We start from the raw sequence: 26135 nt of genomic DNA, 5'->3' as shown, positions 1-26135 counted from the left end.
TAGACATATTTTCAATTCATTGAAATTTTTTTTTTTTTTCAATTTATGAAATTAGATAAACCATAAAGAATGACAAAAAAAGTCAATAAAATTAAATAAAATGAAACTAATGAACCTTCAAATTGACTTTTGAACTCATTTTTTTATCATTTACTAATTGAATCTTTACTAAAAAATGTAGAAGAACAAGCTCTTCCTACTAACGATGCTCGGCTTGTTGTACGATTTCTAAAAAAGTTATTTTCATGATTCGGTACCCCAAATGCCTTAATCAGCGAAAAAGTACTCAATTCAGCAATGCCTAATGAACAAAATCCTGGCATGATATGGAGTTCATCACCGTTTGGCAACACCATATTATCCACAGGCCAATGGACAAGTGGAAGTCTCGTATCGAGGGATAAAAAGGATCCTTGAAAGAACTATGGAATGAATCGCAAAAATTTGGCGAAAAAGTTAGATGACGCTTTGTGGGCTCTTAGTACGGCATACAAAACCCCCATAGGGACAAAACTATTCAAAATTGTTTATGGGAAAGCATGCCATCTACCCGTAGAATTAAAACACAAAGCTTATTGGGCTCTTAGATTAGTGAACATTGATCTAACATCTGTCGGTAACAGATGTGAAGATCATATTCACGAGCTAGAAGAACAAAGAGCACTAGCAGACGAAAATTCCTGGTCTTAAAAAGAAAATACCAAACGTCTGCACAACGCCCACCTAAAAATAAATAAAAAGTTTCAAGTTGGCGATCATGTACTGTTATATAACACACGTTTACGTCTTTTCCTATGAAAGTTGAAATCTCTTTGGACATGCCCATACATAGTTGAAACAGTTTTTGACTATGGGACAGTTGAGATTTCAAATTCTGACGGCCAGAAATTCAAATTAACAGACATCGATCAAAACCATACATCGATGGACCATTCGAAGTCGTCTCGGAGGTAGTAATTCTCCAACATTTGCGATGAACATACTGGAAGTAGGTCTGACCAAGACCCTCATTAAAACAGCCATTGTTTGTATGTTCTCTTTTGATTTGTTTTTTTTTTCATATGAAAATACACGGGGTCGTGCTTCAGTGAGCACGGCCCGGTGACCGTAATGTGCGAAATTGGTAGACTGAGCACGAGCCGTCTTCCCTAAAACATGGGGCCGCCTTTGAAAATTGTTTGTCTATAAATTGCATCTCTTGCCAATGCATTTCTTGCGCCAAACCAAACACCAATGCTCACTTCTGAGATATCACAATGACTACTGAGACAAGCAATGATATTCCCGTTCCTCGCCAACCGAGAAACAAAACCCGACACCTTCCAAAACTGAGCTACTACTTAAGCTTCAAGAACTCGTTAAGGAACTAACCGAAATGAACCTCCTAGCAGAAATGCGTCACATTCAACTCACCGAGTCGGTGGAAGGAATGAAGATGGAGTGGCGGGACATTAACGAGCAACTACAATTTCAAGTCTTCCGCTTCACCTACTTTCCTCCACCCGGGCCGTTCGATTGGGGAGATCCATTCGGTGGAATCTAGAGTAGTTTTTATCTTTACATGTTGTGATCAAGTGCACTAGGCACACATTTAGGATTTTCGGGCTTAACCCGACTTTACTTTATGTTTAGGCCATTTTATTAATAAAAGTAATTTTTAGGACAAAAAATGTGTTCAAATAAATCTTAAAACATCATTCTGAAAAGTTACTTCTCTCGCATTTTGCTAAAAATCGAAGATTAAAATCCAGGGACAAAAACATGGGGTCGTGCATCTGGTTACACGGGGTCATGGTGACCCTAGAATTGCCAGCATGATAGGCGCTGACGCCATACAATTCTCTGAATCAGAAACATTTATTCCCTCCAAGGTATGGGGCCGTGTATCTGGTTACACGGGGCCATGTCTGACGTCCAATCCCTCTATATATTACATACACACTTCACTATTCCATTTCATACCAAACAAAAATATCCCAAATGGATAATAGAAGAATGGAATGGAAGCCAGTAAGAAAGCTCAAGAATGGTGATAATTCATCACATCTTGAACAAGAAATCTCAAGGCTCCAAAGTGTGGTGAGGGATCAAGTCGAGAGCAACATTCAAGCGGAGGCTCGCTTGATCAAACTAACAAACAAAATCGAACTACTAAGGTTTGAGAACTTCCGCATCGTTGAAAACCAAAATAATGAAGTGGACTTCAAGCTTAATTTCCTTAACCGAGAAATCGGGAAAGCTCGAGAAAAATCTTTTCGAGTTCTTGGAAGCCAAGAGAGCCCCACAACACATTCAAGACTTGTTTGGGAATGATGGTCGTTAGTAGTTTCGAGTAGTAAAATCCTTGTTTTGCTTCCTTAGGCTTTGTTGTCGGTTAACCTAGTTTTATGTTTTCGGTTCGTTTACTGTCTTTTCTGTGTAATGTTTAAGATTTAATGAAATTACGTAGGATATTTATGTTTTCGGAACCTTAAACTCCAGATAAATCAGTTAAAAATGACGCAGCTCGTCAAATAAATAAGTAAACAAAATATCCCATCTACACCTTGTAGCACGGGCCCGTGCCCCAGCTAACAGTTCAGTTACTTGAATCTTAATAAAATATCAAACTTTTCATAACTCAACCCTAAACAAAATCCGCCTCTCACCAAGAACTAGCGACCAAACACCCTTTCTTTCAATCTTTACATCAATCCGTCAATCTCAAGACAAAGGTATGTTAATTAAATGATTCTGGGGTTCTAATTTACCATTATAAGTCAAAATCGGGTTGAATGAGAGCCCCGAATCCGAATATCATACCTATTACATTGTTGAATCGGGTCAAAACCCCGGTAATAGGGTACTAACTTTTTACTATCTAGGGTTTTGATTTGTTAAAAAATGTTTGGCCTGATTAGGACATAGGATTAAAGGAGTTTTTGAAGGAAAATCATTTGGGTTCGGGTTTGGAACAACCCATACCATATAAATCGAACTCAGATGACAGTTCATGAAACCAGGTTGAAATGCAAGTTCGAATCGTGACATTTTCAAAATTCAGATTAAAAACACGGGCTGTGTTTCTACAAAACACGCTCCCATGTAAACTGCATGTCAAAATAGTCAAATCTGTGAAAATCCCAAAAACATGAGGTCGTGCTTTGTGAGACACGGGGGCGTGTTTTTGGTTTAGTTCTATATTTTTAGTTAAATTTGTGATTATCTGCCTAATCTTATTTAAAATTCCACAAGGCTAAATATGGAGACTGTTTCGGACAAAAATCTGCTAAGGATCAAGTATCCAAATCTGTTAAGTGAGGTAAGGTGCTAACTCGATAATGAAAAGTGTGTAATCATAATATTGGTGAACACAAAGATGAGATTACGAGGGAAAAAGCCCTTAACCAAGATAGTCTTACTTCGGTCAAAACTTATCAAGGCAATCGTTGGTAAAATAGCTCCGGTCAATGATTAATAAGATAATCGTTGGTCGAAGTACTTTAGTCAATGATTAACAAGGTAACCTTTGGTCGATGAGTATATGGTTATCTCGGTCTCCGGCACAAAAAACCCCCGGACGATGAAAATTATCATCGTCAAGTTCATTAATGGTAAAAATCGGGTTACAAAGGTGGAGATATGATCAAAGATTACAAAGAATATCTAAGTGTGTATGTGTATGAACAGCTAGAGAGAGTTCTTGGCAGAGTATTGTGAAATGTCTACGGCTAATGGGTGTGTGATGACCTAATTTTGATCATATCTCAATATAAATATAAATAAGGCTAACTAACTCCTATTTTTATGGCACTACTCCCACTAACTTAGTCTTCACCATTGACCACGTGCTGGAGGTGCCTTGTAGCATAATATAAGGTTGACCACGTCCTTCAGCCGTTACACTTGATAAATATCAGCCTTCATATAAGAAACAACCGTTAACATCACCAAATACCGAGGATCCATGATCCTGACATAGCTCTGGAACTCTTCAGAAGGATAATTGATCCAGGCATGTCTTCAAGAATAACATATCCTCAGTACTCAATTATTTGTGACTCAACAAGAAGTCCTATAAATCCGCCACTTCTCCCACTAAACGTGTTACAGCCATTTGACCACGTGTTTGACAAGTCCAATAGCTAGATATCCGATGGAATAAGTCTTGGAGCCGTTACACTTATTAAATAACAACCTACACACAACAAACAATTGTTAATAATACCAAGTACTGAGGACCACTGATCCTGACAGGATGTGTCTAAGGATAACTGATCCAAGAACATATGTCAGAATAACGTATCCACAGTGTCAAATTTCCGTGCCCTAACAATTGCCCCCAAAATGGCGGTTGTGATAAGATCACAGCTGTCATTATGCCTTTGAAATCAACTCCTGCAAAAACAGATGAGATTTGACAAGCTAGATATAATTATCAAATATCTAAAGAGTTTCCTTGGGAACTTCCCTTCTGGCTATATACCCAAAATCTCTTAATCTTCCTGCAAAATCATGAACAGCTAGTAACACATGTTTAACCATGATAGATGGTCTATATTTTAAACGGTGAAGTCCGGATTAAAACTTTTAGTTAAGTCCAGGTGACTTATGTTTAATAATAATTGAAAACTTTTGACTATTCGCTTGTTACTTGTTATTTTGAAAGTTTGTTTGATATAGCTTTAGACTTGTTGAAAGTTTTGAGAAATATTATTTAGTAAAAAGTTTTTAGGATAAAATATCCTTGCAAAAATCAACCAGAATCTTAAATCCTTATAAAAATAGATTGAGAATAATGATTCCTTATATCTATAAAGATATAAACTGAAATCAAATAAGTGTAAACCGATAAACTGAAATCATACCGTAAGGTCTAATTAGACTTAGGTTACCATCAGTAATGATCCTTCTGTGATCCTGGTAGAAGCAATTTAAGGATTTTGAATCCATAAGTCTTGATCTTCATAATGAACTTAGAAACTATGTTGCAAACAACTTATAATGTTAACTGGGATTAAACCCAACAAGCTGGGGACAAGCCCAAATAATATACTGGGGATAAGCCCGTGCAACTGGGGACAAGCCCAACTGGGGACAAGCCCATAAAATAATCTGGGGACGAGCCCAACATACTGGGGACAAGCCCATAAAATAATCTGGGGATAAGCCCAATAAACTGGTGTTAAACTGGCGACATGGCCCTTGGGAAGAGGTGAAAAACCCCTTAAACCTTAGGATTAAACTGGCGACAAGGCCCTTGAGAAGAGGTGAAAACCCCTTAAACCTTAAGATATGGTACGTCTACCATAATTCGTAGGATCCTCCATACAGCCGGAGACAACGAAATTGTCAGCCACTAAGCGTGGTCCCGCTGCCCCGAACTATATGTTGGATAGCGTGCGCAACTGGCGATCGTGAGAAAGGTGAAAACATTTAAACCTTAGGGGATATGACCGTCGGGGGTCATACCCAATCGTGGGCAAAGCCAAGGGAAATAGTAAAGTACCTTATATGTAAAGGAGAGGTGGCCAACCTCCTAGACATTGAACTTCTCACTAGGATCTGCATTGTTACTTAAAAACTTGGAAGAGATAAACGTTAAAAATATATTATCCTTAGAATAACAAGAATACAAAATGAATAAGTAATCAGATAGATATTACCGATTTTAGGATCCTTGATCCTCTAAGGATGATATATCCTCTCAGGATATTGGATCCTAATTAGAAAAAATATTTCTTTAGGTGGATAGCATTCCATGCTCTTGGTAGTCTATTGTCTTCCATTGTAAGCAAATGATATGCCCCTTTCCTGCTTCCGACTCTATCTGATAAGGTACTTCCCATTTGGGCGCTAGCTTCCCATCAGCCGGATTTGTTGTGTTTTGGAAGGCTTTCCTTAACACCAAATCTCCTTCTTGAAATATTCTGATTCTGATATTTTTGTTGCATGCCCCAGCTACCCTTTGTTGATAAGCTGCCATTCTTATCTTTGCTAGGTCTCTGAGTTCTTCTATAGTATCCAAGTCTTCAAGAAGGATATCCTCATTGGCTTGAGGATCACGGATGCTCGTTCTCGCAGTAGGAACCACCATTTCTGTGGGAATTACTGCTTCAGTTCCAAACACCAGTGAAAAGGGTGTTTGACCTGTTGCATTCTTTGGAGTTGTCCTGTCTGCCCAAAGAACGTAAGGAAGTTCTTCAGCCCATTTTCCCTTCTTGGATCCTAGCTTCTTCTTTAGATTGTTGATGATGATCTTGTTGCTAGACTCAGCTTGACCATTGGCTTGAGGATGAACCGGAGTGGAAGTAATCATTTTGATGCCCCAACTGTCACAAAAGTTAGTGGTTCTATTCCCGATAAACTAGGAACCATTGTCACAAATAATTTCAGCAGGAATACCAAATCTAGTTATAATATTTCGTTTAATAAAAGATATTACTTCCCTTTCTCGGACTTGTACAAATGCTTCTGCCTCAATCCATTTGGAGAAGTTGTCACTCATGGCAAGCATAAAGACTTTTCCACCGGGTGCTTTTGGTAACTTGCCTACAATATCCATACCCCATTTCATGAAAGGCCATGAGGTGAATATAGGATATAAAGGCTCCGCTGGCTGATGAAGGATGTTTGCATGTCTTTGACAAGCATCACATTTCCTTGAATACTCCACTGCATCCTTCTTCATTGTTGGCCAGAAGTATCTGGTTCTAAGTATTCTAGAAAATAATGCTCTTCCACCTGTGTGATTGCCGCAATCTCCTTCATGAAAATCCTTGAGTACTTCTTTGATCTCAGGATCCTCAATGCATCTCAAATATGGACCTGCAAGAGATTTTCTATATAGTATATCATTTAATAAAATGTACTGGGATACCTTGAGTTTGAAGGACTTGGGATTTTCTGTGGCTGGAATCTCTCCAGTTTGAATATAGTTCTTGACTGGATGGATCCATGATCCTTCATTATTTGAGGATAAAGGATCCCAAAGCACGATTTCTTTATCATTTGTTATCTCTCCAACCTCCTGTTCTTCTATTGCTGGCGAGATAATGTGGATTATTGGGATTTTCAAATCTCCAGGAATCTTCAGAGATGAGGCTAAGTTTGCTAAGGCATCTGCCCCAGCGTTTTCTTCCCTCGGTACCTGTGTAATGCTAAATATTTTGAAGGATTTCGACAATTCCTTCACAACATCTAAATATTTCATTAGTTTCTCACTTTTAACAGCATACGAGCCGTTAAATTGGTTAGTTATCAATAAAGAATCTACATAAACTTGAAGATACCTGATCCTCATGCTTTTGGCTAATTGCAAACCTGCGATTAAAGCCTCGTACTCTGCTTCATTGTTTGTTGCCTGGAACTCACAAGCTATGGACTGGGGTAATATGTCCCCCTGTGGCGATTTCAGTAGGATCCCTAATCCTGTTCCTCTCACGTTAGATGCTCCATCTGTGAAGAGTATCCAAGGATCCTTGGTCTTTTCTAGTTGTTGGACTTCCAAGTCAGCCTCTTTTTGTAGATCACTAGTGAAATCAGCCACAAAGTCCGCTAACGCTTGAGACTTGATTGATGTTCTCGGCTCGTATTGGATATCATATGCACTCAATTTTACAGCCCACTTAGCCATTCTACCTGACAACTCTGGTTTTCTAAGAACATTCTTTACAGGGTAGTTAGTTCTCAAAATAATAGGGCGAGTTTTGAAATAATGTCTCAGTTTGGTGGAAGCCATAATAAGTGCAAGAATTAGTTTTTCTAAATGAGAATACCTGGACTCCGCATCTAGAAGGCTTTTACGTACATAGTATACAGGATGTTGCTCACCTTCATGATCCTTTACCAAGACTGCACTCACTACATTTCCTGAGACGGCAAGATATAGACACAAGGATTCTTCATCTACAGGCTTCATCAGCGCTGGAGCTGAGGATAAGTAATCCTTCAGGGCTGTAAGTGCAGCTTCATGCTTTTCTGTCCATTCAAATTTTTTGTTCTTTCTAAGGATATCATAGAAGTCTTTGCACTTCTCGGAGGATCTTAAGATGAATCTATTCAAGGCCTCTATTCTTCCGGTGAGTCTCTGGACGTCTTTAGCGTTTGCAGGAGACTTGAGATTGATAATGGCTTCAATCTGCTCCGGGCTTGCTTCAATTCCTCTCTTTGTGACCATATATCCCAGAAACTTTCCATCCTTAACACCGAAGTGGCATTTGGACGGGTTTAGTTTCATGTTATAATGGTCAAGGATATTGAATGCTTCCTCAAGGTCCCTGAGGTGATCCTCTGCCTTTTTCGATTTTACTACCATGTCGTCTATGTATACCTCCATAGTCTTGCCCAATTGGTCCTCTTTTGAAATACCTGTCATGTCTGAGTGCTTAAAGGCAAAAGTAGATCTTCTTCGCCCTAAGAAGAATATCATATCCTCCTCTATCTTGCTGGGGATACTGGATCCTAGGAACACTTTTATTTCTGGATCTTCGGGGTCCAATGACACTTCTTTGAGGTCTTTCTCCCGAGCTTCCAGCACGTCCCTAGGATGTTGTTGTAGTTGCTATGCTATGGTTTGCTTGGCTGTTGGCTTCATTGATGAAGAGTAATAGTTCCTAGCCTCTGCTTGGTCACCCACTATCTTTACAACTCCCCAAGGAGTAGGTAGCTTGATGCATTGGTGATACGTTGAAGCTACAGCCTTCATTCCATGGAGCCACGGCCTACCTAAAATAACATTGCAACAGGAAAGGTTATCTATAACACAAAATTTTTGGTATGAATTCAACCCTTCAATATAAATTGGGAGGTTAATGTCCCCCAATGTCTTCTTAGTTTCGCCACTGAAGCCGACTAGCACCGATGTTCTTGGAACGATTTCTGAATCCGAGATGTTCATCTTCTTGAGGACATCATGTTGGATAATATTGACCGAGTTGCCACCATCCACAAGGATCCTGCGTACATAATGGTTAGAGATAAATAAGGTAATAATCAAACCGTCATGATGAGGATCCTAAATGTTCAGCTTGTCTTCCTCATCGAAAAAGATTCTCTTGTCTGTTGTTAACGTAGTTGACACTATTGGATGATCTCCGTTATCCATCTTGATCTCCTTGGCGAATCTTTTTGCTGCAGAGAAAGAAGTTCCACATATGTCTGAACCTCCCGAGATGAAATTAACTGCTCACACATCTGGCTTGTCTTGTTGAGGATCCTGGATCCTTGAATTGTAAAAGATTCTCTGATCAGTCACTCGAGTAGTGGGGATGAGTGGTCTTCTCTCATCATCCAACTCGAATTCTTCTATGGGACTTTCTTCTATGGCACAAGAATCTCTAAATAATTCGTAGTCTCTGGAGACAAAGTTGATCACATGGGCATCCGGCAGCGGAGGTGTTGCTTTCTGTGGAAGATCTTCAGGATCCTGGATCTTGGATTTCTTCCTTCCCAAGAGTTCTTTGAAGTGACCCTTGCTCAGGAGGTATCCAATTTCCTTCCTTAAGGCGATGCATTCATCTGTCGCATGGCCAAAATCTTCGTGGAAAGCGCACCACTTAGACTTGCCCTTGAAGCCAACAACCTTCTCATTCTTTCGGGGCCACCTTGCTTTCTCTCCCAGATCCTTCATGGCACAAATCAAGCCATGAGTATCTACAAAGAAACAATAGTCGGAGATGCAAGGGTAGTCTTCATCGTCATCTCCTTCTTCAACTGCCCGTACGTTCTAATTGTTAAACTTGGCGTATGGCTTCGAATTGTTGTTCCTATTCCAGGATCCTTTATTCTTCTCAGGAGTTTCTTGTTTTGTTTGTCCCCCTAGACGATCCTGGATCTTTTTATCTTCTTCCAAGCGGATGTACCTTAATGCCCTGTTTCTGACTTCATCTAATGTCCTGCATGGAGTCATCACTAAATCATCATAAAAGGGGGAGCTCTTCTGAATTCCCATCTTGAATGCTTCAACAGCAGTAGTCATGTCAAGATTTGGGATTTCTAGAGCTTCCTTGCCAAATCTGGTGACGAAATCCCTAAGGGATTCATCACTAGGTTGGACAACACGATATAAATCATTGGTTAACCTCTCAAATTTCCGACTACAGGAGAATTGAGTGTTAAACAAGTTAACTAAGTGAGAGAAAGAAGTAATTCAAAAGGGAGGAAGACTTAGCAGCCATTTTAGAGTGGCTCCAGTTAGGGTGGATCCAAAGCCCTTGCATAGTCAAGCTTCTTTGAGTCTTTCCGGAATAGGATTGATCTCCATCCTTTCCCTATACTGTACTACATGTTCTTCAAGATCAGTGGTCCCGTCGTAAGTCTTCATATTCGGAGTCTGGAACCGCTTTGGGATTTCAGCATCACAGATAAGCGGAGCGAATCTGGATACTCTGTGGCTTCCTCAGGTATCTCAAGGATTGGTCTTATGACCCTGGGAACACTGGATATCATATCCTTGAGCTTCTGCAGCTCCCTGGCCATAGCTTGGTTGATACCTGCATCCTGCATGGAACCACGGTTAACATTTAAGGATGAAGGATCGTACAAGTTACCTCTTTGCTGAGTGAAGGTTGGCATCTCGGATGAGTAGACGGGATAGGAGGAGTCTGCAATAAGAGTTGGTCCTCCAGAGGTTATAGTCTGCATGGGGTTTATGTCCCCTTCATGGACTTCGGAGGATCGTTGATGTTGGACGCCTGAGGATCCTTGATTCGGAAAGAAGGATCCTTGATTCGGGATGAAGGATCCTTGAGGTTGGGTACCATAGGATCCTTATGGAAGGATGACTGATCCTTGTCGATAATATGAGGATCCTTGATTCTGTTGACCCATGGATCCCTGTTGAAGGATAGATGATCCTGGCTGAAATAGCGAGGATCCTTGAGTCTGTTGACCCATGGATCCCTGTTGAAGGATAGATGATCCTTGAGAGAACTGAGCCATGGATTCTGGACTGGTGAAATCCAGCATCCTTTGCATCAGGGGGGTGAGATCTTCTGCTGGCCTCTTGTTCTTCTTGAGATCCTCTATCTCACGGAGGATCCTCTGATTAGTCTTGTGCTGCTGCTCCATGTATGCTTTATCCTGCGAAAACATAGATGAAACATCACTGTTAGTATTAACCACCGGGGCAGCAGCAACGGTCTATAAGCTCTTAAAGACTGGTAGTTGCGTCTTGCTCCCAGCAGAAGCAGGCCGTTGCGTTCCCGTGATTGGCGGAGGCATCGGTGGCAAAGTCCTTGATGAGAGTGAAACCGTAGCCGGCATGGTTGATGAAGCAGAGGTTGATTGGGAGGCCATTGATAGTGATATGGGTATGAAAAAGTTGAGAATGATAGGAATGATACGGATTATAGCACCAATTGCCCCACGGTGGGCGCCAAATTGTTTCGTACAAAAATCTGCTAAGGATCAAGTATCCAAATCTGTTAAGTGAGGTGCTAACTCGATAATGACAAGTGTGTAATCGTAATATTGGTGAACACAAAGATGTGATCACGAGGGAAAAACCCCTTAACCAAGATAGTCTTACTTCGGTCAAAACTTATCAAGGCAATCGTTGGTAAAATAGCTCCGGTCAATGATTAATAATATAATCGTTGGTCGAAGTACTTTAGTCAATGATCAACAAGGTAACCTTTGGTCAATGAGTATATGGTTATCTCGGTCTCCGGCACAAAAAACCCCCGGACGATAAAAATTATCACCGTCAAGTTTATTAATGGTAAAATCGGGTTACAAAGGTGGAGATATGATCAAAGATTACAAAGAATATCTAAGTGTGTATGTGTATGAACTGCTAGAGAGAGTTTTTGGCAGAGTATTGTGAAATGTCTGCAACTAATGGGTGTGTGATGACCAAATTTTGATCATATCTCAATATAAATATAAATAAAGGCTAACTAACTCCTATTTTTATGGCACTACTCCCACTAACTTAGTCTTCACCATTGACCACGTGCTGGAGGGGCCTTGTAGCATAATATTAGGTTGACCACGTCCTTCAGCCGTTACACTTGATAAATATCAGCCTTCATATAAGAAACAACCGTTAACATCACCAAATACCGAGGATCCATGATCCTGACACAGCTCTAGAACTCTTCAGAAGGATAATTGATCCAGGCATGTCTTCAAGAATAACATATCCTCAGTACTCAATTATTTGTGACTCAACAAGAAGTCCTATAAATCCGCCACTTCTCCTACTAAACGTGTTACAGCCATTTAACCACGTGTTTGACAAGTCCAATAGCGAGATATCCGGTGGAATAAGTCCTGGAGCCGTTACACTTATTAAATAACAACCTACACACAACAAACAATTGTTAATAATACCAAGTACTGAGGACCACTGATCCTGACAGGATGTGTCTAAGGATAACTGATCCAAGAACATATGTTAGAATAACGTATCCACAGTGTCAAATTTCCGTGCCCTAACAGAGACGATGTTCACGCTTTCCTCATCTTCCCAGAAGGCACGAGACGGGATGAAACTGCCCGTCAAAGGATGGCGTATCTAAAAAACCATGAGCCTGAACCAAACTTCTACTCATGTACTAAAACATTCCAAGAAGTAACCAACTTGGAAGGTATCAAAGGCTTGTACAAGGGCCACGGGCAAATGCTTTTAGCCAAAGGGGGAAATCGGTGACAGAACTGAGAAAATAGTTCTTGGATTCATTCTCAATTAAAATGAAGAATTTGGATGTGTGGGACAACATTACCTTTCAGTTCCACATTGGGGGAGAATGGTATACCACTTAAATAACTCATTTGAGGATCAACATGGGAATCTATACGTCCGAGGAAACCGACACTGCCTTATGGTTTGAGGCAGGGACAACTTTCTCGGATGAAGATGAACAAGAGACGGGTGAACCAGGGAACACCAGAATCGAGGCTTGGGAACAATTTGGCTAAGGTGATGAACAATAATTTCCATGTAGCACCAAAAGCACAGCTCTACGCGACCCGTTATTTCATTAAATTCATCTCTTGTTGAGCCACACAGTTACACAGCGTGGCCAAAGCGAGGGGGTCATGTGATTGAGGGATTTGTAGGCCTTATATTGTATCAAGAACAAGGTACCATGCCACATTATGGGAACACAAAAAGGACAACCACCCCGATCTTTGGTGCAGCTTGGATTTATAAGCTTTACAAAGCCTACGGTGACGATAGAGAAGAAACAAGGAGCCCAAGGCCAATACCACTCGATCTTGGCCTCTGTATGAGTATGCAAAGGGTCCAACAGATCTCACAAAACCCACAACCGTGGCGGTTCCAGGATGCCTACAACCAGATTTGGGATCCTGAGGACCCATCAGAGTTGACCATTCAAGATGTACCTGAAATGAGGACATGATCACCACCCCGACAGGCCCGCCGCCGCACATACTCTCAGTAGGGTGGCCCATCATTGTCAGGCGCCGGCCCAACTCATCACAGCATAGTCAGTACTCTTTTGAGGGGCTATATGGGCTTATTAACCACTTCCACACTCACAGTTCTGCTTCTATTGACAGGTTATCAGGGCAGATCACAGTATCTGAAGCACAGCGTGCCACAGAGTACGCGGAGACGAGGTGGGATATACATAAGCCAGGTGAGCACATGGACTGTCATTGGGGACCCTTTGACCCGGCACATCCATGCAACTAACGATCAACGACGATGGTAGGTTTGGGCATGGGCATGGGCACGAGTGGTAGTATTTCTTGACATTATTATTTCACCATGGTTGTTTGAGACAATTTTATTTTGTTTGTTTTTTGTTTGATATGGCCGGTTATACCAAGCCATTTGACTGGATACTTATTAGGCATGTGCAGGCGGGGGTTTGGATGATTCCACCCCCAATTTTCAGTATTATTATGCTTTGGATGTTTGTTGGTTGTGTGCAATTTTTATAATTTAGGTAAACTACAAGAAAACAGACGAAAAACAGGGGACGCTCTGTCGAAATTTTGTTAGCCCGTAGGGAAGTTCATTTTTGAGTACCCACCATACTTCATATGAATATTTTTATGAATCTTTTCACATTGAAGACACTGTGAGATTCAAGTGTGGGGAGGGGAATTACTTGACCAAATTGCTTGTTTAACTAATTATAAAATTCTCTAGTAACAAATTTGTTGTAGTAAACAAAGACTAGTTTTATGACAAAACCAAAAGAAAATCCAGGAAAGTTTTTTTTTGCAAATAACCAACTAAAAATATACTATAACCAAAAAAGTAACGAAGTAAAAAGAAGTTTTGCAATATTGAGAAGAAATTTATGCAAAATATGGCTTTTATACCCAATTCCTCTGTTACTGTGAGATAAACCTCATGTCATATAAATATTTTTTTCGGAAGCATTGAGTGAGTCATATGTTTCGTGTGATTTAGAACTTGTCTCAAGTATTCTTTTCAAGACCACTCAAAGCGTTGTATACGAAAGAAGGTAATATTATCACAATTCCCTCAAACCATTCTCCAAATTACAAACACAAAACCTTACCTTACCACTTTATCCCTCTCACCTGTAAAATTCAACATTGGTCTTTTACCGGAAGACCCTAAAGAACTGGAATGCATTATTTCGACTTCAATCTCCTTTGTTGCATACATTCGCAATACCTAGGTTGCCTCCTGAACTTAGGGAGAGAATTTTTCTCTTTAGCAATGAGGTGAGGAAAAAGTGGCACCAAGACGAACAAAGGCCACCATTTTAAGAGTTTCCAAAAGCACAATGAGAAGAAGAGCAAAAAGATACGAACGATGCTTCGGATGCGGAAATTGGTCCCACGAAGGAAGATATAGAAAAAGTCAAACTCAGTCTCAATATAAATATACCGAACTACTGAGGGCGGGTTCTATTAGGCTCAACGCCGAACGATCCATTAGAGTTGGAAGTTATGTTCAGAATAGGATTGAGGAAGAACTGATCCACATCCTCGAAAATCCTGGTCTTGACGATCTAACTTTAAAAGAGTCACTAGGTTTGTAAAAAAAATCACCGCAACAATCGGGAGATAAGGAGCTAGAACATTGAAAAAATTTTGAGACTTGTCTTCCTCTACTCATAATCAACGCGTTCCACCATTCTAACGTTTCGCCCTTGAACATTTGGGCAGAATATTGAATTTTCTTTTGGTCGGAGCACTTGCTTATGATTAGTATCGATTCTATCTCTTCCAGCCACCTCACATTCGTAATGGCTCCATTTTCACCGTGAAACTCTTTAGGTCCAAATTACTTTAAATCTTTGAACGAACAAGCACTTATCTTCAATTTCTTAAACTCTTGCCTAACTCCACCATCGACATTCGACTCGTGAACACTTTTTTCAACCTGGGATGGTTTCGGTCGAGATTTTACAGACTTACGGGAAAGTTCAACAGATTGAGATTTCTTAGATTGTGATCTAGCTATTGATTCATTTCTTACAGCATCTTTTATCATACGTTGAATTTGGTTCATGTATTTTTCGGGAATGTTTTCTTCTTGTTCTTTTTCAGGGTCTTTCCCTTTTTCCTTTCTTTTATAAGCTTCCTTTCATGAAGCTTCATTGTTATTATTTTGTTACATCATTCTCTTTTTCTTTTTCAACTTTTTCTTTTTAGCTGAAATTTTAACAATATTATTTTCTTTAAATACAAGTTTTATTCATTATTATAACATTTATATATATCAAAATTGATATATATATAATTTTACAACACACATACTTTTATATATATATATATATACACACATATCCTTAATACTTTAGGACGTTTCAACGCCCTTTATTACATCATATGTTTACAACAAACAAAAAAACACATATATTACAACAACATCACATTAACATCCCTATTCGGTTCTCTTCATGGGTCATCAGTCTTTCAGGTATATCTTCACCACTTTGGTCAACTTGTTACATTTTAGAAGAAGCTTATTGACGTGTGTGAATATATATATATATATATATATATATATATATATATATATATGTCTAAGTAAAAGTTCCACACAAATCGGGTTTTAAAACAAGTTTTCACCTACAACTAAACCACACACGAAAGGCAAGTGTACCTATCGTTTGTAATAAAGTGTCGGTAAGAACCGAGTATCAATCCATGGACACGGCAACTTTCCTAGCATGGTCATGCACTTTTGGCAAGATATCAGATGGGCACGGGTTCCAATAAAGGTGTACGGTGGTGCATTAAAGCGCATGATGGTGCAGTTTGGTCAGCATGGTCATATACTTTCTTAGCATGGTCATGTACCGACTCAGCATGGTCATACACTATTGGCAGATTCTTGAATTTTTTCCGAAAAACGCCATCTTTTCATCGTTTCTTCGTCGGGCGGGCGCCCGGACCTGCAAATTCATAAATAACTCAAATAAGTACTAAATACAACGAATTTGCATAATGTTTTACCAAAATAAGAGGATAATTTGATGCTAAAAGGTGTACACTTTGTGTTACATCACTTATCTCCTATCTTCTTCTTCTTCTTCTTCTTCTTCTTCTTCTTCTTCTTCTTCTTCTTCTTCTTCTTCTTCTTCTTCTTCTTCTCAACCACTGATATCTTCTTTCTAATGTCATCAGTCCCATGTAAGGCTCTGTCCAGGTGCTCTTCTTGTGATTGAGGGATCTCATTGGGGTATCTGTACCTTGGAGGTGGGTCGCGATAACCCATCATCACTATGTCATAATGGTTCTTTGGATCTGGATACGGAGATGCGGTCACATCAGAGGAGTAATGGAAAAAAGCTTCAGCCGCTTCATTTTGTTCTCGAATTTCATTGGCTTTCTCTTCTTCCGTCGGGATCGTGCCTTGGTATGGTGGAAAACTTAATGACGATTTGTTTCTGAGCTCCTCGAGGTATTGCACATAAGGATCAATAGAGCCATAACTTGGATTCTGGGGAAAGAACGGTTCCTCCACTGGTGTTGTTACCTCATTGGGGTTTTTTGGGTATTCCTCTTCAGGGTCCTCCTCGGATTCTTCTTCCGGATCATCCTCGGATTCTTCTTCCGGATCCTCCTCTTCCTCAGGGTCCTCTTCCTCCATAAGTTGGGCAGTCTTCTTCACTATAAAGGGCATGCGGAAACTTTCGTATGGCATCATGACTCTCATCTTGGGTTTGCAGGATGATCCTTCACCATTGTTGTTGGGACGAGAGTCAACAGAGTCAAAGGTAGAGGTTCCGGTGTGCTATCTTCGTTGATCAGAATGGCATTGCATCCAGTCGGACGAGTAGGACATAGGTTCCTCCTTTATCGTTCGGTTGGAGAGGAAAGCGTATGATGGGTGAGGATTTGGTGGAAGGTATGTTGAAGTACCAGATGGGTAATATGGCGGAATCTCCGATGGTTATATGTTGGAATCTCAGAAGGATGATATGTTGGAACTTCGGATGGGTGGTACATGGATATGCTTGACGGATGGTAGCTTGAATGTTTTGGAGGGTCACTTCTTGGCATGGGTGGACTATCGGGTAAGTTTATTGGACAATGCTCGGTTCCATGGAAATATATCGGCTTGCTCCGTTCAATGTATTGGTCTTGGTTGAAGAAATCCTCATATTAGTCCTCGCTCAAATTTTCTTTGGGTAGAGGTTTGGCGATTCCAGCCTCCATTGCTTTTCGTACATAGCTATCCATCATCTTCTTGAAAGACATCTAATACGCTGGGTGGTTTAGAGTGAGGAGGGAAAGAAAAGGTTACCAGCATATCTTATCCCTATTTCAAATAGAACAAGTAAAATATTTTTCCTATACTTGGATCGAAGCTTAGGTATTATCTTGTAATACCTAATTCGCTAAGATCGATGGATCTGATACCAACCTGTCACACCCCCATCTAAGGCCTGGGAGTGCGACCAACAGTTGGTACGACATTTGACAATAAATCAGAGTTACGTGTTTAAAGTGGAAGTCTTGAAAACATGTGGATTTGAAATATAATATTTACTTTACAAAAGACGGGATTATAAAATACCCGTTTTAAGTTATAAAAAAAAAGTATTACTTGTTTAATTACAAACCACCATTTTAATTTTTAAGTTTTTACAAAAATATTCGAGCCATAAGATATCTTGAGCACTTCGTTCTTCAAGTCTAATGTTAAGAAAATACGTCAGCAACGAATGCTGGTGAATATGCTGACGCAAAAATACTTTCTTTTACTTAATCACCCCTCGAGACCACGTAAGTCTCGGCCCATCTTGGCTTAGGAATAATCAAGTTAAAACAACACAATTATAAACTCGAGTCTCTACACTAATTACCCCAGAAAACACCGCAGCGTTTGACTTAGTTAAATACTCGTATGTATACACATGGTCATTACTCCCCGCAGGTGAGCGTCACTATAACCAAGTGTGGTGTGATGTGCCCACCGCATTTACCACATATGTAAGGATCCAGACAAACGTATACTACAGCCTGAGGGCTAGGCTTATACTCTTGTTTATAACGTTTTAGAGACACGTAGCCTTATGTAAAATTCATTTAACACATTGACTCGTTTTAAAAGAAGTTTATAAAGTTGGGGATTCACCTTTTTTATTTGGATCGGCTTCAAACACCGTCCGAGGGTCTTTCTCGTTGCTATCTCGTACCTATAGTACGAGTATAACCATTTGTTAGTCGGATATACAATCCGGCTTAAGACCTTTAGTCTTTTATAATCTTTACCTCGGTGAACCTTTAGTTCAAATCTTATTTTCTTTAATTTAAAACATTTAGTTAAAAAGTATTCTTTTATAAGACAACCTTTAGTTAAATCTTATTTTATTTAAACCCTACGTTTCTTCTTCACTAAGAAACGTATTCTTTTCTTTTCATTTATTATTTAAGAATAGTTATTATTACTTAAATAATATTCTATAACAAAGAATTACCATATAATATAATCACATTGAGATATATATATATATATATATATATATATTCATAATTCTATCTTTTCTATTCTTTGTTATATTTTCTTTTATTTTATCAAGGTATAGAGTATAACCTCGACTTAAGGCTTAAGCCTTTATAATATTTTATTATTTTATTCGGGCATTATGCCTACCTTTGTTGGCTAATGAACCCTACACACTCGAGCAGCACTCCAACGCCACTTCGCCTTCTTTTTCTTCTTGATCAAAACCCTTTTCTTTGACACTCTTTCTTTGGCACGCAAAACAACGCACACCAACATTTCTCCAACTTTGGCATGCTTCACGAGACGGGACGTCGGGATGGTAACACCTTCTTGATTGAGACGTTGTCGGTAAGTGGCACGTACTTCGAGTAAAATTGAGTTTTGGGGTATGGAAATCGAGGTTCGTCGTGGCACGTTTATCGAGGAATTTCTAGAGAGAGAATGCTTTAGAGAGAAGGAGGAGAAATCAGATTTTGGTGTGTTGAAATGAGATGCCCTTGGCCGCTATTTATAGACGAAATCAGGTAGTTCATCGCGATACGCGATGGCCTTTGCTTGGCCCGTCGCGTATCGCGACGTAGGTCACGCCAGTCATCCCTTAGACCTGCCACGTGGCGCCACGTGGCAGGCGTTGTGCCACGTGGCGACACGCGGCGGGCGTGCTGCCACGTGGCGGGCGTTGTGCCACGTGTCACGCCACGTGCCTCAGGTGTCAGACAACACATGGCGATACGCGATGGGTTTCTCTTCTGATCCATCGCGTATCTCGATGGGTCGGGAAATCAGAATTTTCATTTTAAACCCTAAGGTTTGGAATTTAACAGATTTGGTCCCTTAACTTTAGAAACTTGATATTTTGAACTCAAAATTTTCACGATGTTACATCAATGTATTAGTTATTATTTAGAAAATACATTTTAGCTAGCTAAAATTTACTCTATGGTATAGTTAAACCTAAGTTGACAATTTTAATATATAAAGCTTTTGTCTTACTAAACATTTCTTCATCGTGAAGAAATGTCAATTTAAAACCGAAACAAGGTTTTGAACTTAATACATACGAATTGTTTTTATAAGGGATTGAGACTATAAAACCACTACTAGGGGCCTACGGCTAGATTATGAGAAGATCTATGTTTTTATGTAGCCATATTATATGATTATGCATCCGAGATAGACGATTTATAAATCAGGAACTATCAACCCAAAGTACAAGGTAAATGCGTTCAACCTCTTGCTAAAATGGTTTTACTTCTTATAACGAATAACTCATCCGTTAAAAAGTTCGAAAATGTTTACATTGGATTAATAAATCCTTAAAACATTATGAAAGGCAAATAGTTAATAACACTCCGGCTAAATTACACATGTGTCTGGATCATGCTCATATGTCTACAATCAGGCATGCGAGTATTCATTCTTAGCATATCCCCTTTAGCTGATCAAAATGTTAGGTATCATTTCATGGGAATAGTTACTTGCGTGTGTAGATTTAGCTGGTATGCACAAACGGTTTGTGTCGGCCCTATCAAGGGAATAACCCTAATACTCGTGAAATAAAGAATTTAAACTGTTTTAGAGTTTGTCAATGTTTTTTCCAACACATTGCTTAATGAACTCATTCTATATGTACATAAACACATTTTGAACATCCTGTCTCCATGAATGTTTAAGATCTGATATGATGAATACCTACGGACCGTACAAGTTTCTAGAAAACCAGATTTTGGACTTTTTTTCTTCTATGTTTTAACTCGATATTATTTATCAGTTCCGTTTCAAATGGACTGGTCCCCATGCCAGAGGCCGAGGATGGTACAATCCGAATCCGTATGCTTCTAATGTTGTAAATCAGATGAACCGCATCCGTGTTATGACTAAAAATAATTTTAAGGATCAAGTTACCCGATTCATGTCCATGGAGATTCGGATGATCAAGCTCGATATGTGTATCAACAATTGATCGGTTGCAACTAGCCGTGTGTTGATGTCAGGGTCGGACCTACGTTGATGCCACAGGGGTACGTTGATGACCCCTGTGAAATAAAAAAATTTAGTGTTATACATGTGTTAAAATCCTGACCGACCATGTGAAATTTTTACACCGCCCTCTGTGAAACCAGTGAAATTGTAAGATGAAAAGAAAAGACTGAATTTGCACTAGCTAGGAAATTTTTCCGTTGTCTGTATAGAGATGCCGGAGGGAGCTCCAAGTGTAGGTTAAAAGAGGAAGAAAACATAATATTTAAAAGTGGGAATTGTAATATAGACCGCAAAAAGAAGGTCTAAGTGTACAACAAAATATGTGAAAGACATCTATATATCTTTTTTTATCTTAGTTCATTATAATAATAAACAAATTTTCCATCTTTCATTTGTTGTGTCCTTGGTATATATTCATTTACTATTTGATAAAAAGTAGATCATTTTTAATAATTTCTTTTAATGTTTAGTATACACATGCTATTTTCAATATAATAAAACCTGGATGAATATATGATTTTGTGACCCGACCCGACCGCGAATATAATAGTTTATCGGACATGCATATAGTAGTAAATTTCCGATCCCCATGAAAAAGGTTATGCCCATGAAATTAAAGAAAGTTAAGGGGAAACATTAAAGTTTAAGATTTTTCAGTAGCTTTGCTAAGAAATAATGACACAAGGAAGAACATTAACTAGTTTTTAGGTTAAGTTACTGAATATATAGTTACGACAAAAACTAACATTTAGATGCTATATATTACGTTTCACGTCCTTTTTTGTTATATGGTATTTTGTTTAGTTATTTTTTTATTTATTATATGACCGAACCGATTTGACCCGACCAAAAAAAACGAATCAGACCGGAAAAGAATTTGTATACCGATTTAACCTTACCCGAACAGCCGAACCGAACCATAATAAAATTCAAATACCGATAGTCAATTGAGTACCGGCCCAAAAATATTCCGACCCTGTGGAAAAAATTTATGGATCCGCCACTGGTTGATGTGAAGAATGTTCAACTGACCATCACCACCAATTCCTGTTGCGGCTCGCAACCTGCCTTTCCAAGCGTTCCCGATTTACAAGAAAGTGATAAAATAGAAGACCAATTGTGACGAGAAGATTCCTAGCTTCTCTAAATGCTCGTCGATCAAGGAGCTCTGGGACTTGTTTAAGAGCCAAAAGGGGAAGCCGATGAAGTCATTCATTATCGATCGTTTTGACATCGATATGAAGAACATGAATTATGAACAGGAGGAGGTGGCGAAAGCGGTTGCGCTTGCTAAGGAGGAGGAACCAAAGGAAGAACTAGACACTTAGGAGAGCGATGGAGATGATGATCCCATTTTCGTGGCTAAGCGTTAAAGTGATTGAATTTCTAGTTTTATTTGAGTTTTTGTTTTGAATAACTATTTACTTTATGTTTTGTTTGAAGTACTTTGTTTGTGTACTGTGTTTGTTTTTGAATCCTGGTTGATGAATGTTATGGTTATCGTTTGACTTATTATTGCTATATCTTTGCTAGATGGTCATGTTTTGGTCTAGTGTATGTGTACAGGAATTCAGATTTAACTGGTCAAATCGTTGGAATTTTAACTGGTTCGACCCTTGTTTACTACATTCGTTTTTATTAAATTAAATTGAGGTTTTATCAAATATAATACAAATTTGAAGCAATTTTAAAGATGGATGAGGTTGTTTGTTTATTGGTTAGTCATCTAAAGTTTTATCAAACCGGTACTCCAACCTAATATTGTAAGACGGTAAGCTTTTGATTTTGATTATATGTTTTCATTTTCTGTTTTCTTTTCTTATTGTTAATACAAAACGTAAGGGTATTAAAGTAAGTTCACCACCTTTTGATTTTTTCTGAAATTTCTGTAACAGTTAAAAACTTTAACTTTAAGGCTAATATATGTTGGTGTTTCGTCTATTTAAGTTAACATAAGTTATGCCAATTTCAATGAAAAGTGTTAAAAGATGTTTTTAACAATGAAATTATATGTTATAGCGGATTTACGTAATCGAATGAGTGATGATTATATGAACGATGTTTGCATTTGTTATATTGAAAGAGAACTTCTTGCCAACGTTTCCGTTGAAAATGCAATGGATTGTTTTCAAAAGATGAAAACTTGTAGGAAACAACTTTAAAAATTGTAATGTTTGTTTTTTGTTTTTTTAAGAATGACTTTGTATTTTTGTATGTTTTTTTAACGAGTAATGATCATTTTTTTACTATGATATTGTTTTTTATCATGTTCCTCACATACACCTGACCAGAACAATGACCAACCCAAAAATCAAAACACCAAAGAAATGGGACCCTATTGAACAAAATTCATGGGTCCGCCACTGCATGGCGCAAAACGCCTATATAGGTGTTCCATCCACTACACATTGTCCAATATTGAGGAGGATAAAAAGAGGTTGATGGAGATGTTGAAATTTACGCTTTTCATGTAAGTTTTAATGGTCATCATCCTTTAGTCTATTTTTTATAATACTTTCATCAAAATAGTATTAACAATTAATTATTATTTTTTTATAAAAAAATGTATATTAAATATGTTAACTAAAATTTGACATGTTACATTTAGGTTCACAACGAAGAACATAGAAGAAAAACACACCATCAAATTTGAGCCCAAGGCTCTAGTATCATGTTAAGTTGGAAGAAACCAGGACCTTTAATTCTCTTCACGTCTCTTTAGAAAGAGAAGTAAAAATCTAAACGACTTGTTTTGTTTGTATTTAAATCTCAACTTATACTTAATATTATGATCAAGATAGTTCCATACAAATTGTTACTAAACTTGTAAATAATCAAGAACAAAAATTGTAAAAAAAGAATCTCTATTGCAAAACCTGAGAATACTTTGTTAGAACATCGAGTGTATTTGTTTTCTTTTTTCCTATGAAGTATGAAGAAATTGTTCTTCGTAAACTTCTGAAAAGTTATATATCATTTGTTATGTTTTGTCCAATTGTCCAAAGGAGAGATACCATCTTAAAAAGAATGTATCGCCTCAAATATTAACAACACGTTCGAGTTATTAGCTATGAATGAAAGTAGAATTCCATAGTCAAATATGCTTGTGTGGGAACAATCAAATGTGAGTGACTTTCTAGTAAGTTTTCACTAGGCCAACAAAAAGCAAATCACGTGAGCTTCTCGTGGTCCAAACAAACAATTTTGGTTGGTATGAGAGGTCATATGTTACAAGTGGTATTAAAATCCCTCAATTTTTATTTTGTTTGGAGGTAATGGCTGCTGAAAAAATATTGATAATTAAGGGTTTAAAGATACACAAGTCATGTATTCTTTATAGCTTGAATGTCATGAATGATTATGGATTTCTATATATCACAATAAACCTAATAGAAACAACAACTATCTCGAATTCCATACAATATTCATAACGTTTGAAACCGTTATCAAGATTCTTTTAACGTGAAGGGAGAAACGACGCCTCTACGCTCCATCTAAGTGAGACGTTGTTGTTAAAACTTAATCTTAAAACGAGTTAAAACAAAGTTAAATGGGCTAACATAACAAATTTACTTTAACTAATTAAATTTAATTAATGGTCTAAAATTTTTTATTTATCTTTTTAATTTTTAAATATTTTATAAATTTATCTAGTTTATTTGATTCCCTACAAGTTAGGAGTTTTGAGTTTTATTCTTGTGTATAGTTTAAGTAGGGTTAATATGGTTTACTTCATTTAATGAATAGATGGATTACAAGTCATTGTAAATTCATTCTTGGTGTTTTCAACCTAAGGGGGTGTTTGGTAGAGGGATTTGATTGGGGAGAAATGGAATTAGAAATATTTCTTTTGTTTGTTTTCCACTTTTCATTTCTATTTCTCTTTCTATTTCTCTAAAACTAGAGAATTCCATTTCTCTTTAAAACAAAGAGAAATCCATTTCTCAGCAGCCTCCTCATAGCATGTCACCACCTCGTCTCCGGCCACCACCCCGTCTCCGGCCGCCACCTCGTCTCCAAGTCTGCAACCGCCACCTCGTCTCCAAGTCTGCAATCACCACCCCGTCTCCGCCGTTCGCAGTGGTGAACACAGAGATGGTAACCGGTTGTAGGTTGCAGGTGGTACGGGTGAACGGAGATTAGGGTTTCAAGTGGTGGTTCGTGGTAGGTTAGGGTTTTCAGATGGTCGGGTGATTGTGGTCGCAGGTGGGTGACAGTGGTGGTGGAAATCGGCGGTGGTTGCAGGTGGCTTCTGATTATCATCATCATCATCGCCACCACAACCACCACCACAAAATCTCCAAAGAGGCAGTGATGACAGATCTGAGCCTCCTTTTTCTATATCTTATGTTCCAAAAATTTGAATCTTTTTAATTTCTTGTGTACTGTGGTTGAAGAAGGGGGTTTGGTGGCGGCAGCCGGTGGTGGTGGGCTGTGGTTGAAGAAAGGGCTGTGGTGGTGGTGCTGGTGGTGTGGGGCTGTGGTGGTGGGGCTGGTGGTGGTGGTGGGGCTGCAGTGGTGAGTGGTGTCAGGTTGGGTGGAGGTGGGGTTGGGTATGGTAGAGTTCTCTGTTTATTTTCTCGTATACCAAACAAGAGAAATGATTCTCATTCTCCATACCAATTCTCTTTCTCTACAATTCCATTTCCATTTCTATTTTCTCTCCATTTCCATTCTCTGTGGTTATCTTCTGTTTCCGTTTTCTGTAATATTTTCTTTTCTTGTTGTTAACACAAAACATAAGGGTAACTTCTCCACCTTTTGACTTTTCAAGTAACCGAATACACTATAACATCTTCGCGTTCGTCTGTCAAGTACAACTACAAATATCTCCGCCACGTCACCTTCCGTCGTCTTCAGTTACACTAACCGACCTTCAAAACCACTTCAATGGCGGTTCACGTTAACTAACACACACACACACTACAACTCCATTGCTATAGACCTTCAACTTCTTTTCTAATCCGTACATCATCATCAGGTAATCGAATTCAATCCTCTCTTAATTCCGTCAATTCTCCCCAAATTATCACGTTTTACGCTTCAATTCGTAACAAAACCTAAAATCGATCACGTTATACCGTCAAATCATCTCGACTTTGTACGATCGTCGTAAGTTTGAATTTAGGCGGGAGTTTAAACGTTTATTTCAGTTCGATTTCATAACTTCATTATTTAGGTTTATGATTTAGATGATTGATTAGAGCATATATGTATACATTGAATTTGCTATTGATTTGTGTTTTGGTTGATG

The sequence above is a fragment of the Bidens hawaiensis genome, unplaced genomic scaffold (assembly GCF_021521415.1).
Source record: "Bidens hawaiensis isolate Kalapana, Puna unplaced genomic scaffold, B.hawaiensis_p1.1 tig00017465_1, whole genome shotgun sequence".
Classification (NCBI taxonomy): Eukaryota; Viridiplantae; Streptophyta; class Magnoliopsida; order Asterales; family Asteraceae; genus Bidens; species Bidens hawaiensis.
The sequence above is the reverse complement of the archived record's forward strand: the minus strand, read 5'-3'. Positions refer to the sequence as shown.